The sequence below is a fragment of the Rhea americana genome, unplaced genomic scaffold (assembly GCF_003343005.1).
Source record: "Rhea americana isolate MKP2758 unplaced genomic scaffold, rheAme1 scaffold_139, whole genome shotgun sequence".
Lineage (NCBI taxonomy): Eukaryota > Metazoa > Chordata > Aves > Rheiformes > Rheidae > Rhea > Rhea americana.
The window spans coordinates 1,365,246-1,384,425 of NW_028185472.1; the positions used below are offsets into that span (position 1 = coordinate 1,365,246).

The 19,180-nt window shown below is 42.8% G+C and overlaps 1 protein-coding gene across 4 annotated transcripts in view; it reads left to right on the forward strand.

The window, feature by feature from the left end:
- The window catches only part of LOC146599549 (uncharacterized), a 94,887-nt gene that overhangs the window by 9,526 nt on the left and 66,181 nt on the right, over positions 1-19,180 (forward strand). For 2 of the 4 annotated variants that reach the window (XM_085298459.1, XM_085298468.1), the window contains exons 1-2: positions 11,849-11,931; positions 12,877-13,008. The exons of 1 other annotated variant lie outside the window; for it this stretch is intronic. The gene's annotated coding sequence lies outside the window, so the exon portion shown is untranslated. Of the gene's footprint in view, positions 1-11,848; positions 11,932-12,876; positions 13,009-19,180 lie in introns of those variants that run through there. One more of the 4 variants, XM_085298460.1, reaches the window with a different exon arrangement.

Below are 19,180 nucleotides of genomic sequence, written 5' to 3' on the forward strand. Positions count from 1 at the left end.
AAAATTGTAGCAGGTAAGATTTTTGTGAGTCTTTGACAGCACCTGGTCCATCCCCTCAATTTTGAGGCAGGGCTGGTAGTGACAAATGAGTAGAAGTTAAATGAGTTGGAGATATATTTTTTTTTTTCATCCTGTTTGTCACATATCGATTTTGAGTTTTGAACACTGCAGAGCAAAGAAGTTAGCGCAGCGGGATACCTCTTATGATGGCAAGGCTTCCTAAAGAATGAAATGAATTATGGGAAGCAATCTTTCTTGAAAACCTGGTTCATCCAGGATTGCCTGGGTGCTGTGACAAACACATTGGAGGAGTAGGAGTTGGGGTGAAGCTGTTTCCACTTAATTCCGATGTCTTTACTGGAGTTTAGCGCATCCCTCAAGAGGACATTCCCTCCGCTTTTGAGCTTAAAGCAGAGCTAGTTAGTAGAGTATTTGCTTTCAGTCCTAGCCATTTACTTGTACTTTCCTTTAATTAAATGACCTTCTGGCTTGCAAGACCTTTATTAATGGCAGAGATGTAATAAAAGGGGGAACAGTGAAGGTAAGAGTTGCTTTCTGTGCTAGCAGAGCTGCTTTGGGTGTGCCYGCGTCGGGGGAAATGATGCTGAACCAAATCCACAGACTCCTGCTGAGGTGCTGAATCAATTCCACAGACTTCCAGTGACTCAGGTGGTGAAAGCACATGCAGTTTTCTTATGTGCCTGAAGTATTGCAGTGACTTTCCTGTAATGTGTTTTTTGCCTTCTCTATTGGCTGTGTGGGGAACAGTTTATCATCTGTTTCCTCTCATGTGCGTAATGATCAATTGAAATGGAGACAATGTGTGATAGGATGGAATAATCCCCAGACTGATGCTTGAATTAGCATTTTAAGTACAGTAGACGAACTGAATTTTGGAACAAGGAAAAAGCCATTGCCTAGCCTCTTGGAGGAATGTGGGCTGGTAAAGAACTGGGAAGCTCACTGCTCTTACGAAAACTGTGTTTCCAGGGAGCAAATGTGACTTGGTAAAGGTGAGTATTTGCTATTTGCTTGCCAGTCACAAATCTGCTAGCTGAAGGTGAGAGGGAAGCTGAAAAGGGAGATGGAAACTTGATTTTACCCATGGCCTCTGAATCCTCCCTCTCCTCCTCTTTTTTTGGTATTCTCAAGATGGGGGAAGTTATTGTAGTTGGATAGCTATCTGTTGAACTTCATTCTTATGCATACCTGTAGATTGACTTTGTTCTTTTTTTCTCTATTTGTATTAATTGCAACATTTTATTGGAAAGGAGCTTTTTTCTGAAATTTTGTTTATTTTTAGTCAAGACTTTCCTTGTCTAATTGTCAGAAGTTCAGCATTTGCAGTGTAATTTGCAAAGAAAGCAAAAGAAGCAATTTAATTGAATACTTGGGGTAAGGGAAGGGAGGAGGAGAGAAAATAATGCATTAGCTAGAAAAAAAAATCTAACTGCTGATTTGAAAAAATAACTTGAGAAACTTGTAAGAGCATAAGGATTGGTAATTGAAGTTAAGAACAATGTTGCATTTGCTGCAATGGGTAATTAAATAGTTGAGAGTTGTTCAAGTAGTAGATACTTGTGTATTCACAAGACTGTGCTCCCGATGGAGGACTGAGGTTTGGTTACCCAAATTGCTGCTGTTTTTCCTCATGTCAGCTGCCACAGAAGTAAAGAATGTACTGTCTGTGGTGTTCTCCTGGAATAATTTATATGGGAAATGTCTGTTTATGGGAAGGTGTTTTGTGTTTGTGTGAAAGTTGAGTTATCCCATGGATGATGTGCAGAGGTGAACACAGCAATTGTTGCTCAGGGTCCAACCAAAAGGTTGGTTGCTTCAATGACCCGCTGCAGCGTGGGATGTTATCAGTTTGGTATTTAATATCTCTTTGGTCTTTATGACTCTGTAAGTGGTTTGTTGAAATGGTCTAAGGGATTCCTCTGGACACACCACCTGTTTCTCCAGTACGTTTGTTGCTCGTGCAGTTAACTGCTGTGGGTCTTGAACTGGCTTTTTACATGGGAAAAATACCTTTCAGAGGCGCAGGGAGCTTCCCTCTCTCCCCCCATAATTCCTGTCCTGGCATGTTCCTGATGCTATAACTACTCCTTTTATAGAAGCATCTTTGTTGTAGCTGTAACACTGCAAACAAGACTTCTAAGGCTGACATCAGGGAGTGGATGAATATGTTCAAAGCCTTTGATGCTTGCTCCTCTGACAAATAAGACTTGGCTCCACGTGCGTATAAATGATTTGTTGTCTGCTGCTTCTACTTAAGTAGCTGCCCTGCAGGTTAACCCCTGCAGTTTGCTTTGTTCTGTTTTTCATAGCTTCTTGCAGAGAATTGCACAGCAGGTTTGTTATAGTTCCATTAACAAAACAGGGAGGATTTTTTTGAGTTCCAGTTTCTTTTGAACGTTTGGAAACAGAAGAGAGGGCAAATAGCACTAGGATTTTCTGTATTCATTTGGAGTGGATGTTCTTTGCTTCTCTTCTGCTCTGCTGAGCAGTATGGCCTGCAGATAAAGAGATGCATCTTTGTGAAAAAATAGAGGATGAAACTTTTTAAGTACTGTTTCAGTGATCTGGGGAAAAGCACCATGAGGATCAAGAAAACAGCACCCATTAACTGTCTAGAGCACTAATCTTTCTTGGAGGAATGAATCTAATTTAACTTGATAGAAGAATTTATGCAGTTAGGGAACTCTATTATTTCCTACTTAGCTTCTTGGGAAGATGGAGAGAAAGTAAGTGCTGAAAAGCACTCCTTTTTTTCCCCAGGAGAACTTTTGTGTTCTTAGGATATTTTATCATCTTACTTTTGAAAACGATCTGTCTGTTGGCAAGACAGTATTGTTTTAGCTACTTTGTTTTCCGTGGTTCTTGGAAAGGCCTGCAGGCTTCTTTGTCAATGGACTTGCAAATTCCCTGTTAACATGTAGGTCAGAACGTGTTGCCTGATGAGGGCTGTGTGGTTGTGTGTCTTTCCAAGTGTCTGTGTTGTTGCAGCAGTCAGTCCCGTGCTGCTTCTACCTCCCCAAAGTCTGAAAGCGGTATCTTGTAGATGTGGTGGCTCTGCTGGCTCCATCAGTGGCAAATCAATTTTTGTAGTCCGTTTGATCCTGTGATTAACCAAAAATGCAACTGAAGCAAATAAACAGTCCTGGAAAGTGTTTTCTCTGTGTATTGCTCAAGTTCTGGAAGAGCTGCAGCAGTTAAATCTAATACAGCATTAGATTCAGAAGAGTGTAATTGTCCTTTAATCTGACTTTTTGGATATGTAGGTTTTTTAATTCTGAAAAACTTCTCTGGGAAAAGTTTGTGTTAATTTTTTTCCTGATACAGGTAATTGTTTTATGGGAATGCCTATCTTATTGTGGCCTTCTTCCTGGATAACATTTCTTTTGCCTTCTGTCTTGTACCCTCAGAATGCTGGAAGCACCATTATACATTAGGCAAGTAAGTCTCTACTTTAAATGGCCTTAAGCATGTGAACAGTTTAGCTTGGTTTCCTTTTACAGCAGCTTGTTACGAAACGAGCAAGTATCTCGGTGCAACCATGGGTCAATGTTTTCTTCTGAGCTTTGAGACTGCAAGGAGGATTTCACCCTAGATGTTTAGTGCTTGGAGGAGGTATCCGCCTCTGGCTTTGAGTAGTCCATTAGGAAAATATTTCTCCTATCAGGTAGTTTTTACTGGTATTATTGTACTACACTTGAAATACATAGGCGTGTATTTTGCTGAGTGAGATGCTGTGAAAACAGCCATACTGGGTTGGACTAAAGGTACACCTAAACCAATACCCTATCTCCAGCAATTGTAAGGGAACCATTCTGCAAAAAGCTTGGCTGAAGCTAAACAACTTCAGTCAGAAATGTGCCAGAGCCCAGCTGTTCAGGAACAGTAGAAAAAGCCCTCCACCCTCGGCCACATTTCCCAGGATGATGGATTGAACATCCTCACCTTAAGTGAGGATCTGATGATTAGTTTTAGCTGGAAGTGTTATGTTGCTTGTGACAGTCCTCTCTTTTGCATCACGGTTTTCAAGTTGCCTGTGTCTCTTGGGCTGCTTCTTAGAAGGGCAAGAACTGATAGGGATTATAAAGTTAAGCTGATCGTGTGAATACACTCCCGGTTTCCAGAAAACACAAATTCACTGACCAGAGCCAATGTGTGTGCCTGTGCATTTAATAGTTATGAGTGGATGTTCTTCTCCAAGTCCGTCCTGTTACTTTTGAAACCCTGTAAAACTAAGTACTGCAAACAGCTCATGCCAAGTTCTGCAGCCCATCATGATGATCATGTCTTTGGTGCTGTCTAGCTGTTTTAATAAATAGTTCGGTGCTTGTTTTGGCTGGTGTAACTCCTCAAATAGATAGCCAAGTACTAGTACAAGTTACCGAAGGAGGCTGCAAATTCCCTGCTTTTGGAAATGGTGCTTAGGAAGGGAGGCAAGTTCGAGTTTTCACCACAGCTGATGCTGGTGTCCATCACTTGTTGCGTTTTCTGGTCTAGCCTTGAACAACTTCTGACTGCCCCTACTCTGGTCTGATGCGAGGATTCCTCCAAGCCCGTCCTGCGGGTCCCTGCTGGGTTAAGCTGAGGCATTATGGTGCTTTCGCAGCCAATAGCAGGAGACTGATCCTCCTGGGTGCACAGAGCTGATGCTGTGAACACAGCCCTGGAGGAAGGTCAGACACAATTTGTTCTAGTCTGTATTTTTATTTTGCAGATTTTCTGGCTTTTGAACAGGGCAAGAATTCATTTGGCTGGTAACCTTTTGCTCCAGATATTCTGGCAAGCAAGGAGTGGCCATGTTGGGGCTAGACTTTGAGATCCAGGTCTCTGTGTGTGGCTGCAGTGGTAGTAGGGCTATATCAGGGTTACAGGGCTGAAGGACAGAGCTGGTTTTTGCTGTGCCTGTGCTCAGATCACAGCTTTTAAAAATGAAAAGACTTGGTTCAAAGTAGATGAGCAGTTTTGACATGCAAGTCTGTTTTTTGGCGTTTAGTGGTTCCTGGTTACCCAGCGCTCTGTAACTAGGACAGTGCAAATTTAAGTGCCTTTCAGTGAATTTCCTTTCAGATGTAGAACTCTTCTGTAGTCTTCATTGAAATGCAGTTGTTTGGTGCCTGCCTAACCACTACTTATCCCTTGAGATGCACTCAGTTTGTTCTCCTGCTTTGCTTTGCTATATAATTATTTGCCAACACGATGCTTGACAGTTGTGGTGAAATCTGAGATATGCTAAGAAAATGACTCGTTTGTATTTGCAATGTGGTGGTGGTGGTGATCATTGCATGGGTAGCATTCTAGTGGCCTAATGCAGAGGGGCCCTGTAGGCTAGCTGAAGTTCTTTCTGTGCATTTGCTTTCCAAGCAAAGTATACTTTACAGTGGTTCCTAACTGCAATTTTTAAGAAGGGTAGGAAAGGAGAGACTAATGGACATTTGGAAGGGCTGCTGGTAGTGGGCAGCAGGGAATAATTTTTTAGGCATGATATTCGCATGAAGCATACTCCCCAGTTGGATCCCACAGAGATGCTTTATGAAGTTACCCTTTGCTTGGCTGACTCTTTGGAAAACCCTTTTCACTCAGTTTGGTTTGGAAAGAGAAACACCCACACAGATGGCTGCTTTTCAGCTGTCACTCATGTTGTGTTTTTTATGTTGCTTTCCGTGTTACTTATTCTCAGGTGAAAAACAAACTTGGTGCCAAGAAACGTATCTCAGAAAAAGAAAGAAACAAAAACACTAAGGATATTCTGTATTTTTCTCTTTAAGCTAGAAGCACAGCGGACTATCAAATATTTTATCGGTTTGGCAAATGATTGTGTTGCTTTTTCCTTTTTGGCTGAGTTTCCATTCAGTCAACTTATTTGTTTTTCCTCAGATAAAAAAAAAAAAATACAGCTCTCATCCAGACTTGTTTTGGCTGTGCTTTGTTCCTTGCTTTAATATTGTYTGAATGGTGCTGCTTCTAGACGAATGCTAGCGCTCTGCTTTAGAGTCCTGCTGCTGTCATCTGATAAGCTTTGTCGTCAGCCTAAACTGGTCTCAAAGGAATTGCTGGCTCCTTAAAGGACAGGAAGTATTTTGGGGTCTTTGAGACATAGGGAAATAGTTATTGCAATTGAAAAGAAGGAAGGGAGAGTGACAGCATTGCTGGATGATTTGGGCTTAGTGTGCTGAGGATTTATAAAACTCAAGTTCTGGCTGCTTGCTTGGATCCCCTGTTGGCTCTGGAATGCTGCTGATGGTGCAGGCAGTGTTGACTCCATTTTTCTGGCCRTTCTGGCTTTGTCTTGCATTTCTCCTGGCTTTTTAAACGTAGAAGAGGACTAGAGTTCAGTCATTGCTGGCTGACATACAGCTGCGATTAAACTTTGTTCTCYGAGTACTGTTGAGCCTGTGCGGATAAGGAGCTCTGCGATGGCCTGCCAGGCATTAGGAAGATGAGGTTGAGGAAGCAGGTGGAAATGGGAACTTTAAGGGAAGAGTTTCTTGTGGATTTCCAGCAGAACTTTGGCTCACCAGCTACTTCTATTTTTACACCATCTAACCCTGCAAAATTGTTGCAGCAGGGCCTGTTGTATACTTTGATTATTCCAGTGGGAATACAGGCAGGAGGATTTGACTACTGTTTCCAGGTGTATTAACTGATCCCTGAAGTATCTGTTTAAGTTTGTCTTGGGCAGCTGTTTTTTGGGCCTTGCTGAGTGTGCTCAGTGTGGAAGTGTAACTGTCTGAATGCTGCTTTAAGAGGGCAGAGCTGGTTATGTGCTTGGCAGGCAACAGAAGCATCTTGCTGCTGTTTGTGTTGCTCTCAGCTTCCCACGTGTTTGTTTACTTCTGCATTGCACAGCAAGGACCAGAGTCAAGGAGGAGCAGAGAATTAGTGTTTTAGTAGGTTGCATTTAAATACGCCAAGATATGTTGTATTGCTGCATATTCAGTGGTGGCTTACGATAAGCCTTACTTTACACAAACCCCAGCGAGCAGGAGGCACTGCCTAACCTGCCTCCATTTGTTCCTCCTGTCCAGCTGTTGCAAAAACAGCTCCAGCCTTGTAAAAAGAGCTTTTTGATCTGAACTCAAGGAGTCTCATGTACTGTGGGCTGTTTGCCCTGTTGCCTTGTGCAATGTGCTTTTTTGGCTTGTGCCCTTGCATTGATTAACATGCGCCACTGAGACAGAGTGGAGTTGCAGAGGATGGAGCCCGACTTGCCCAGCGGTTGGAGCACCTCCTCCCTCCGTCCCCACAATCAGTCATTCATGCCCTGTTTTCCTTCTGGCTCGGTGCTACGCAGAGGCAGTCTCGCCATACGGTGCCAGCAGCCCCGACGCCGTGGCTCGACCCGGGTGTGGGAGTTGCGGTAGGAGCAAAAAGGAACAGGGTGGGGAGGCTGTGGGGCTGCAGCAGGAGCTTCCCCTGTTGAGCACAAGCTGCAGAAGTCTCCAAACCAGCTAGAAGAAAGCTGCTAACATACGCTTGTAGATTAAAATGGACCAAAAAAAAAAAAAAAAAAAGAGCTTGTGGAAGCTGGAATCAGTGACCCAAACAAGATGAATGTTTTTTGTCTATAGTTTCTAGCACAAAAGTGATGTACTTTGCTTGTGTTACTTTTAAGTGCCAGTCATCCTGAATTTTTAAAAGTATGTCTCTCTTTCTTTCCTGAGGGTTTCAGGCAGCCTTTCCCAAAGCTATTGTGGGCATTTCCCCTTCTCTCCCAGCAGCTTTCATTTTTGACCTAATAGCTCAGCATTGTTCACATTGTCTTCTGATTTTTATGGGCCTTTTTCTTTTAGACTCTGACTAAAGCAGTCTCCTCAATGCTTCTGGAGTCCCCAGAGTCATTTTGCAGGAACATGGAAGCAGTTTTCCTTTTGCAGAATGTCTCATATTCAGAACTTTGGGCAGAAAGGCTCCTTTTGTAGTGCTTATGCTTGGCCAAAGTGCGAGTTTCTGACAGTGTGATGCTTATGGGGTTTTTTGTATGTTTTTTTGGCCAGGTTTCATCTAAGATCATGCCAAGTTCAGTTTTAAGCTGGACTTCATGTGCTTAATGGAAATGACTTTATGTTGAAATGTGAAGTTTTTAGTAACGTAATGAACTCTGCTGCATGTTTCTGAATAGCATCCTATGTGTTGAATCTGTTTATTCCCTTCCAGCCCAAGGCCTATTTTTTCCCCTGCATTGCTCCAGAAATAACAGGTTGTTACTAGGCTCTGTATGCATGCGCATTTAGCAGACTTGAAAAAACTTGGCACTGAAGATGTTTCTCTCTTTACCTGCTTTGAACTTGGAAGTTGGGCCCCATGTCAGCATTGCATCCATCTGCAAATCTCTGCTGGTTTGTTAGGTGGAGCGTGAGAGCCACCCACCTGGTACAGCAGGTCCAAATACTCCTCAAATGCTAAATAATTACCATGACCTTGCAGTGTTTTCAGCACATGATCTTGTGTTCTGGAGATGTAAAAAGGTCCTGGTAATTATCTCGGTGATCAAGTGAGCCCCTGTTGCATGAGCTCTAGTGAACCATGTGCTAATTGCTACCACCCCTGTGCTGTGCTTGACACAGTGATGACTGCTCTTGAAACTGAGGCTTATATGTAAAAAAAATTGTATTTACACTTTGTGTAGTAATTGGAAACAGAAGCACCCAGCAAAACCCTTTCTTTTGTTGCAGCCAGAAGGGTGAGGTGTGCAGCAAACCTGAGTACTCGCCATAGTCATTGGCAAAATTTCTAGGATATTTTGGGACTTAATTCATCCTTGCTTGTAATGTGCCAGCGCACAGAGTGAGGGTCATGCTTATGTGTGTGTTTTGTTTTGCTGCAGAGAATGAAGGGCCAAGTATGTGTGGGAGATATTTTTTCTTTTGTTTAGCTAGGATGGCCCTCACAGCACTGCTTCTCACCAGGACAGGTGAAATATTAAAGTGATGTAGGTATGCTTTCTTAAATTAGGAAAAAAAAATTAAAAAAGAGAGAGGGGAGAAACGGGAGGAGGGGGAACCCATGTAAAGATTACTACCCTTTTTCTCAAGTCGCTGTTCTCATTTCTCCTTTGAATTAACTTTTCTCCAGTGTAACCCTGAATTTTGCAATGAAATCCACATGTGAGAAACCAGTGGCGCTACTTCTAGTCAAAACAGATTCAATGTGATCCAACTATTAAATGGTCATAGAAAAATGTTTTGCTTAAGCAGCTAGAGGCCAAATGCATGTTGAATAAATTAGTCCCCCCCCCCCATACTGTTGTGAAGATGCCATTAAAGAAACCACATAAGAGAGAAAGCATTTCTCAGAGTACCTCTTCCAAGGTCATGCATTCAGAACTGCAAACTCAAGTGCTTTTAATCCCAATTAAAACCTCTTTGGGTTTTTTTGGAGATGCTTTTTCTCTGTTAGATTTTTGTGGAAGGCTAGCTGTAGTTAACATGCTTGCTCTTGGCAGTAGATCAACCTCACAACAGATAATCTTCCTCTTGCAGCCCAGACCATTTTTCAAGCAGTGTTTCCTTGTGTCAGCCCCTCTGAGAACCTTCCTGATAGATGTGAAAGAGATCAAATTTTTTTCCAAAGTTATGCAGTGCTTGCTCATGTTGACTTGGAATAATACTCTGAGCATGGTAATGATTTTTGTTCATGTAGGAAAAAATGTTTTCTCTCCTTGCTTAATCTTGTTAAAGTTGCCATAAGCAACTGTTTCTACAGTTGTTTTCAAATATCAGCAAGAAATACTGATGTTCCGTCTTCAGAAGGCTTTATATGTAGATTAAATGTAGAAATATTCTAGCAAGTGACCTAACCATGTCACTGAAGCATGTCCTAGATAGGTTTCGTCATAATTGCCTGAAAATGTCAAAGATAAAAGGTAGGAAGTTGATTTTGCTGCTCTGTGCAGCAATTCTAATTATTTCAAGTGTGTATGGCGGCTAAAACAGATTGAAGGTGAGTGTAATTCATTCCATAAGTAGCTCAGAAGTTTTAAACTCTGTCAGTTAAAATGTGATTTTAGGAAAGGTGTGTAATTGGCAATTTATTGAATACTGAGATTATTTTTGAATGAAAATGTCATTGCTCCTGTTTCTGCCACTGGCATTGGACATGCTCTTCASATCCTGGACAAGAGACCACTAGGAGTCATGTCCTTACAGTGATGCTTTCTGTCTCTGACTCATGACTGCAGTTCAAGGCTATGTTAAGCAACCCTTTGAGGCTGAGTTGTATCCTCTACCCCAATTAAGAATCTCTCTGAGATAAGTATTTAGAGTTAATATTGAGAGAGAGTATTTGTAAAATTAGCTCAAAACCAATGATATCAGCAATTTAATTCCCCTCCCCACCCCCCCCTAAAAAAGTGTCCTGGAACCATAGAGCTTGCTTGAGCTTTCTTCTTGAAGAGGTTTGGTATAGCAGGGATGCAGGCATGTTGTGAAAGACTTTTGCTTTCCTGGTGGAAACACTTTGTATTACATTACATTTGAGTCAAGGACTTCAGACATGTTGTGGAAAAGCCTACACGTGTGCCCGGCTCGTGTTGTCTGGAAAAAAACAGCAGTTTGTTTGCGAGTGGTTAACCTGGAGAATCTTCTGAAAACCTGTTTCTAGTGCCCATGTAAGACGTTTGGGTTTGCAGCTGGCACGCTTTTTTAAGAGCCTATCATTATAACCTTGCCTTAACTTGCAAATTATGTTGTCCAGGTCATGAAAGTGGTATACTAGTATAGCTAAAAGGGCTCCTACATGTTCAGGCTGACTTGCTACTTAGGATTGTCTTGGTTTTGTCATTACAAGCAGACAAGCTACAGACATATAAAGCACTTCTATGCGGCTATATTTGCAACACCACAATGTATTGGTATCCACATTTTTTTTTTTAAGAGGTAAGAAATTCACAAAATAATCCTCTCCTGTCCTTAATAAGACTGTAAAAGCTGCAAGGATGAAATCTAATAAAACACACTTGGTGTCAATGATTTAAAAGTTAGATCGGTAACACTTTCTTAGTGGCTGCACTTCAACAGTTATGCTCATGAAAACATGATTTATATATTGATGTGGTACAAGCAGCCTGCAAAATGTGTGCAATGTGAATTTTTAGCTGTGTAAAACTCTACTTGTAGATGTTATTTGTTACTGATAGCTATTAATATATCTCATGAAGGATTGTCCTAAGCATTGGACTAAACCTGAAGGGCTCAAGATACTTTGAGCTGTATTGATCTGTAAATTGGGTGGTCTACTCCTCTTTACTGGGAAAAGTAACCTTTTTGAAGACAAGTCTTTTGACTAATTCCTGTTGCGCATTTTTCTCCTTTAAAATCTAGAATTACATGTTATGAAAATAATGATTATTATCTTGGGTTATCTGAATGATTGGTTCTGCCTTAGAAAACCACAAAGGATCTTCAAAACACACRGCTGGCCAGACTACTTGATTCTTCTGCGTTTCTGTGTAATGGGCATTAATTCTTTAGTTGTGAGTATTGCAAAGGAGAGATTCCTTTGAGGGCTGCAAAAAAACTGATGCCTGTTGTGAAGATAAATGAATGCAAAACATCGAGAAGCAATTTCTTGGTCTGGCTTCAAAAAGAAAAGTTGACACTATTAAAAGAAAACAAAACCCAATCTGAAACATGCTCTGCACATGCAGTGAATGTTATTTTGCAAGTAAAACTGTTCTTTCTGGAGTGCAGCAGCCTGTGTGGATTCTTCAGGTTTGTCTTGAGGAGCAATGAAATTGGGCATGGTCCCTCCTGCAGCATATTTATGCTTAGATATTGCTCTCTTTGGCTGTTAATAGTGCCAATTTAAGGCTACTTTTCTCTGCAGGAGTAAATTGTGCACTTTCAGAGGAACTTGACTGCATCCTGTGATGTATAATACGCGTTCCAGGTGCAGGCTAACTAAAACGGATTGAAGGTGAGTATAATCCACGCCATAAGTAGCCCTGAAGTTTAACTCGCTCCAAAATTTGGCAGCTAATGCTTGGACCTATGCAGGTCTCCAGGTGATGCTTTTTAGCTTCAAACTGATCTTTGTTATAAATGTTAGAATAGCAGCGAAATGGATACTCATGTGATACTCCAAGTTTCTGAGAGATTTTTTCCAACCAGAAGCCCATGGGGACATCCTCTCTGCAAGAGAGACGAGGAGCTGCCAGCTTTCTTTGAGTTTAGTAAGCTTGTCCCTAAAGTGCACCCTGGCTCTGGCGGAAGAACAAATATTGCAGGGCAYGGACTCGCTCTGTATGAATCACAGGTGCATATTTTGCACCATCTGCATTTAAACACTTTGCTTGATTTGAGATATATAAAGTTACTGTATCTTTTCCCCAGAGGCTGAGCTATTCATTTACTCTGGAATTGAAACAGGGGAAAAAAACCCTACTGTTGTTAACAGATTAAAAAGGGCAGTCTRCCAGCCATTCTCGTGTACAATTTACACTGCAGCTAGGAGCTGGGCTTTTTGTTAAGAGCAACTCAAATAATAATAATTAAGAAAAAAGAAAAGCAAGCAGACAGAAGTAACCCTGAACAAAACAGAAACCAAAACTAACAGAGGAAGCATCTGCTATACAGATGAACTGGTGTAGGTGAGGGAGGAAAAAAACAAGCAACCTGAGACCGCTAAAGATTTGCTTCGTATACCAAAAACCTGCTGTTTTGAGAGGGGAGAAGTGGGTGAGTTTTGCAGTCTGCACAGCAGCCTGAAAAGTGCTGCAGTAGTTCCCACTGCAGTTCTTACTGTGTAATCCTGAGCAGAAGGAAGCTGGCTAATAAGTGGCAGAAGATGCTGAACTGAGATGCAGAATGGCTGCGACTTAGCTCTTGCTTCGTTTAGGTGAATTAAAACACTCTTTTCCAGGGCAGCTTCAGTTCTGTTCTTCAGTGTAATTTCAATGAAATGAGGAGTACAGCGAGGAGGAAAGGAAGCTGGTTGCAGCACCTGCRTTTATTTTCCACCAGCATCGTTGAGCAGTACAGCACTTGTGTTGTGGTAAGGTCTCCAGCCCCTGGAGTCTCTGGGGTGTTTACCTTTATCCGTGGCTTGATAAATGCTGGGGTGGGTGGGCTTGTTGGCTAGCRTGTTCTGCAAGAAAGTCTGGCACAGGAGAGGTGCCCTTGCCCTGCGGACCCCTTCGGTTCCTTAAGGAAGCTGAGAAGCGCACAATCAGAACTGAGAAATTACCTGGCTATGGCATTTGCAGTGACAACTGAGAGAGGTGCTTGTTGCTGCAGCAAAGCAGTTTGTTTTTCACTGTATCTGGACTCATGTGTGACAGCCAGCTTTTAGCTGTGAAGTTTCCGTTAATGCTTTCATTAGTGCTGTTTTCGTTTGTCATCCTGGGCTAAGGATGCTGCTTTACCCGTGAACGCTGAAGGAGGCAGGCTGCTTTTGCTGCTTGCTTTCCTTATTGCCAGAAGCCCTGCTGGTATGAGGTGRGAGAAGAAATTAGAGGGAATATTGGTTTAGCTGCATGCCTAAAAGTTGGATGCCAAATGCCAAGAGTGCGTATGGTGTGCCCGTGGGGTGCGCTGCCGACACAAGAGTCCAGTGAGCAGCAGAGAGGACAGACTGCTTGTATTGCCGCTGCTGTCAGCTCTCGTTTCTTCACGGCTCAGAGACTGTGAATAAACAGGCCCTATTGACAGGATGTCCTGGTTTTAATGTGCTCTGTGGAGGGATTTGTCTGCCCTGAAGCACAACACGTTTCTGCGTGCGCCGCTCCAATAGCACTGTTTACAGGAGTTGCATTGATTCAGTGCAGCTCTTCCTCTCCTCTGCCTTCAAACAAAACTTCAGGAGGAACTGCGTTATGGTTTCGTAATGCTCTAAAGTGTTTGGATGCGTTATGTATATAGGCATGGAAAAGGAGGGTATCTTCTGTATGTCGGCTGGGAAAGGAGAGTGTTTTTGTGCATGTGTGGGAAGGCAGTGCTATGTTCCTCGAGCAAGCGTGTGTATGGGGAGGAGTGAAGGGAGGGAAGGTGCTGGTCTGGTAGCCAGGTGTGCTGAAAGCACCTTGTTTACTGAGACAACAAGTGTTGCAACTGCAAAAGGTTTCAYGCCCTTTGAACCAGGACCTGGTGGCTAATGCCACATTGTTTATTTTCACCTCTCTGTGGAGCTTGCTGGTGAAAGCAATTGTGATCATCACTTTGATTTCTGCTGTTTGTAATGCCTACACTTGTCAGGTCAGATTTTCTTTCTTCTCTTTTAATTAATTAGTGAGAGCATCCATATTTTTCTGTCATAACATTTTAATGACTTAGTTGATGTACCTCCAAGGCACTTTTGTGTGGCTTGGAGGCTACATAGATTGATTGACCCTGCTTGGGAAGCCTTGGCTTCTTGCGTTCGAGGGTACAGAGGTGAGCGCCTGGCTGCTTGAGCGCTCGCGAGTGCTTGAAGCAGCTTCTGGGAGCAGGAAGTGTGTGACGAGCGCTGAGAAACAGGAAGGTTTGGTCACCAAAGTGGAAGGTAGCTGCAGCAATGCACAAAGGCTTCCTCTTGCTCACATGCAGCTTCTGACGGCGGGGCAGAAGGCTGGCAAGGTGCCTTGGCAAAGCAGCCAAGGTTTGGAGGACAAAGCAAAGAAGGGACTGCCTCCTGGAATAAAGTTTTATTGTTAGTTTGTTCTGGATGGTTGATTGCCGTATGTAGAAGCATCTTTGATCTCTGCTCTGTGTTACTGGTGTCACATCTACTCCTGGTTCGTGGAAGCCAGAGATATCCTCCGTGTGAGCCAGTAACCTGTTTCTGAGACTTTATTGCATGTAGGCATCTTCTGACAGAGCAAGGTTAACTTAGTGTTCATCAACTTCCTCCTTGCCATGAACATTAATGTTAACAAGAAAAGTTTTGTATTGAACGAAAAACTCAGCCAAAGCTGCCCTGGGGTGGTCTGACAGGCTTGCTTGTGCCTGGTTTCATCTCTAGACGCTTGCTTTGGAGTCAAGGTCTTGACATTTAAGCTGCCAGAGGTCACAGGAAAAAAGGAAAGTGGCTTAAGCGCTGTTCAGCAGTGTGACACATGGCTGTTTTTTTTCTTTCTTTTTTTTTTTTTTTTGGTATGTGTAGTGTTTTTTACAGTCTTCCAGCATCATCTACTGATGAATGGTTTTGGTAAGTGCTTATTGTGGGAAGCTGTAGCATAGAGAGGCTATCTTGGCCTATCTTAARCTCGTCCTAATTGGTGGCATAAGAGTTGCATAAGCACAGTCTGCTTGCTGCAGTGTCTCAAGATCACAGAGGTCGATGTGGTGCCGATGTCTAGGCAAATGGAGATGCCTCTTGCCCTCACAGATTTCCTTTGTGAAGCTGGTGGCTTGTAGATCCTGAGGACTGTTGCCTTTCGTAACAGGCAGTTGGTGAGAAGGGTGGTTGTGGACACTGGATGAATTCTGTGCAGCTCATTTGGGAAGTCAGTCCTGGAGTTGGAGCTGCCTTTGGGTTGATGAAAGAGAATTGGGCTTCTCATCCATGTGAACAGTTGCGGTTTCAGTTTCAGGATGACACACTATGGAGAAGACAGCACAGGCTGTATCTCACCGCTTAGGGCTGCGGGCCAGGGCAAACAGTGTTCCCTGTGAATCTGCTGCCCACAAAGGAGCAGGTTGCTGTTGAACTCTACAAGGACAGTGAGAAGCATCCATGATTGCTGTTTGGTCGGCTCATATTGCGAAGCCCTGCAGGGAAAAATCTCATAATGTGCGAGGGCACAGGGCTCAAATATTGGGGCCCAAACCACTCTCAGCATTGGCTGTAATGCCAAGACATGATAACTAAAGAGGGTAAGACCTGGCACATGGGCTGCAGCAAGAGTCTGTCTCAGCCAGTGTCCTATCTGGTGACAACCCAGCTGGATCCTTAGGGAAGGAGAGAATGAGTTACTGGTTTTAGTACCTACAGATAGTCCTGTTTGCCCTGCTACTTTTCAGATGCTTTCTGTAGCTTGTTCTTAGTAGCAGAACATGCTACAGTTCAGTTCTGTGTCACGGAAGAAGCATTTCCTCCTTTTGTTAGATTTTTTTTTTTTTTTTTAATACGCTGCCTGATGGTCTTTCACTGTGAATAATCGTTCTCCATTCCAGACGTACTTTGCATGAAACCAGTGGCTCCTGCAGGCTGTTTAGTTTCTTCTACAGTGCATAGATACCTTTTTTTTGTGATGCCCGCAACTTAATATTGCATGACGATATGTTGTGTGCCTTGACTTTGCTGCTCTGGAGTGTGCTTGTAGGCCAACACTTTGTGGAGTTGAAGAATGTGAAGAGAGTTGAGACAGACCTAACCAAAGAGAAAATGGGATGATAGCAGCCTTGGTTGAAAAAGCACCCTGTGCTTCATTGCTTTGACATCGTTGGTGGAGATGATGTTGAATGTGTATTGTGGAAGAGGAGTTTGGAAACATGCCCGTGTGACCCTGTATCTGTTACCTAGCAGCTGTTTTTGTTGCACTTTATTCTCTTTGCATTTATTGCATTTATTCTCTTGTTGGTAGTTTGCCAGTCTCTGTGCATTCTGTAGTTGGGCATCCTTTGTACTGACTGTCTTTCCAGCTAAAAGTGAAGTGAGAATGATGCTTGCTAACAGCATGATCTCACTGGTTCCTCAGCAGGCAGGCAGGAGTAGGAAGCTTTCTCCATTTAAAGTACTGAAAAATGCAAAGGAACTTATTTCAGTTTTCCAAATGCTGAAATAATAAAATAGCAGCCATATTTCCTCGAATTGCCAAAATTGCCATCCAAAYCAAATGCATGCAAAGCCCAAATCACATCTTCAGTGCAAGAACACTACTAGTTATGATGGCTTGACAGAAATAGTACTACACCTAGTACTACACCATTTTTGGCCTTTGGAAGGGGGAAAGTAAGCCTGAAGAGTGATCATGCTATATAATAAATATGCATGTTCCTGGCAGCTTTGTTTACTCTGTTGTATGGTCACGAGAGTGCTGTGTTGTGTGGGGGCTTTTTTTCTGGTCTTTCTTTAGCTCTGGATTTCTTTACATGCCTGTGAATCTCTCTGTGTGTATGGTTGTATTACTTAGTATATTGACTTCAGAGGTAAAGGAAAGGCTGTGCCCATTCTTGTGAATGATGAGAGATCTTGCTTGAGGTTACTGATTAAGTGAGTAGGCTAGAACTTAAGCCTACAGATTTCTATTTTTAAGACAAGCCTTGCATTTTCTCCGTGCTGATGGATGTTGAAAGGATTTGAGATCCAGTAGCATCAGAGAAGAAACTGAGTGACTGATTTTGGCAAAGCCCCTCCCATGCATTTTGTTGTCTTTCCAATGATATTTCTTTAAAACTGTCCCCCTTCCCCTCCTTTTGGGGGCTGATGTTAAATCAGCTACCTTACAGGTGCTTGGGGATGGTGCCAGGTGCTACAGAAATGCTGAAAATTTGCTCTGATGTAATATATAAGTGCCTTCAGTTGAAGCTAAGAATATTTAAGTGATTGAGAAGATCCATAGTTATATCCACATACAAGATCTACAGTCAACAGTGCTGTGAGGAGGAGCCCTTATCTGTGACTAGGGCTCCTAAATGGTAGGATGATTAAATTAATTGCTTATGTGTCTAAGTAGAGGAAATAGCTGCCTGCCTGGCTGTGAGGGCGAGGTGGGACTTTTCCTCTAGTCTCGCTTTGCGGGTAGTTGTGCGGTACCYGTCACAGAAGACCTATGTGCACCACTTCACTGTGTGAAACAGTGAACGTGACCAACCGTTAGAAAAGGGTGACAAATGATTTTGAGCCATTGAGTTGTCACTGAGGGATGCAAGTGCTGGGGACGGGGTGGCAGAGATGTCTGTGTGTGTAGTGAGTGCTGGTGTTTCTGTCTAGCAAAGTTGACTGGCATTTTGGGCAATGGGGCAAGTTAGTCTTTTTGTATTCCTTGTGGTTTTCTGCTGGTCTCGTGCAAAGTTCAAAGCCTATCCTGTTTTTGAAATAAAATTTGTAGCTTGTTTTTGTAGGGCACACTGCTAGTTTTATGCAGGGCCGTTTGTGACATCTATTTCAACAAGAGAGTAGAGGTGATCTGTGTGTACAGCAGCCAGATCTGTATTTATGACCCATGTCAAAGAATCATGTTTTTTTTTTTTTTCTTTCCACTAATGGAAAAATGCAGATGGTAGTTAAAAAGCTAAATTGGTATGTTAACACTGAGTTTTCTATGAAGTTCTTTCTGTTTGTGCATGCCGAATTTGTTCATGCCGAATTTGTTCTTTATCTGAGACCRGAATGTGGCTGAAGTGACTTCAGCAATAGCAGCAGCAAAACCAGGCTGCTGTTATCTGCTCTTTGGGTTCTCTGAATAGCACCAGCTAAAGAGCTACACTTGCAGGGTTATATTTGTGCCAGTTAAGAGGCATGTTCTCCAGTAATACAATACTTCTCTTATCCTTACAAATGCTTTGTTTTTTCTGGCAGGGTCAGTGATCTTTCAGACGTGGGACAGCAAGCTTTTGCAAAAAGATGGGTAGCCACTATTGAGCAGCTTGTTGAGTGATGTAGTGATGGGGCATCCAGGAGCAGTTGAAAAGTCCTGCATAGGACTATAGGTTAGTAACATCTTCTGTCTTGTCTGCTTGGCCAGCAAATTGCTTTCTGTCTTGGTTTGCTGTGATCCATCCTCCATTATCCATCCTTCTCCCCTGCCATCTGGATTCAGTGATGCAGCATGCTTTGGGTGTGAATTCCATGCTTCAATAAAGCCGAAGTAGGATGTTACAACATGACTCCTCACAAACAAGCAGTTTCTGTGAGTAAGACTGTTGAACCACAAATCACTGGGGGCTGCATGTGTGGTCCTGGGAAGGGCCATGACATGTTGTTTGCTGCTGGAGGTAGGGGAATAGGTTGAGTGGCCCTTGGTTCAATACTAGTTCCCTCTATTAGAAGCAGTGCTAAAACTTGTGGGAATTCAAGTTTTGAGTCTTTATTTCAAGCAGCTTTCTTTGGTCTTTCATGTTCTTGAAGAACCATGAGGCAGCGCAGAACCAGAAATTTGTGTCTCAGGTTGTGTTCTGCCGTGGGCATGTCCCCCTTCTGGATGGAGAAGGGGAGAATGGACCAAAGATGACAAATGTTACACATTAAGTAAGGTGACTAACTAGTGGGCAATTAGGAGTTAATGCTCCAAATGACGTGGTTGTGA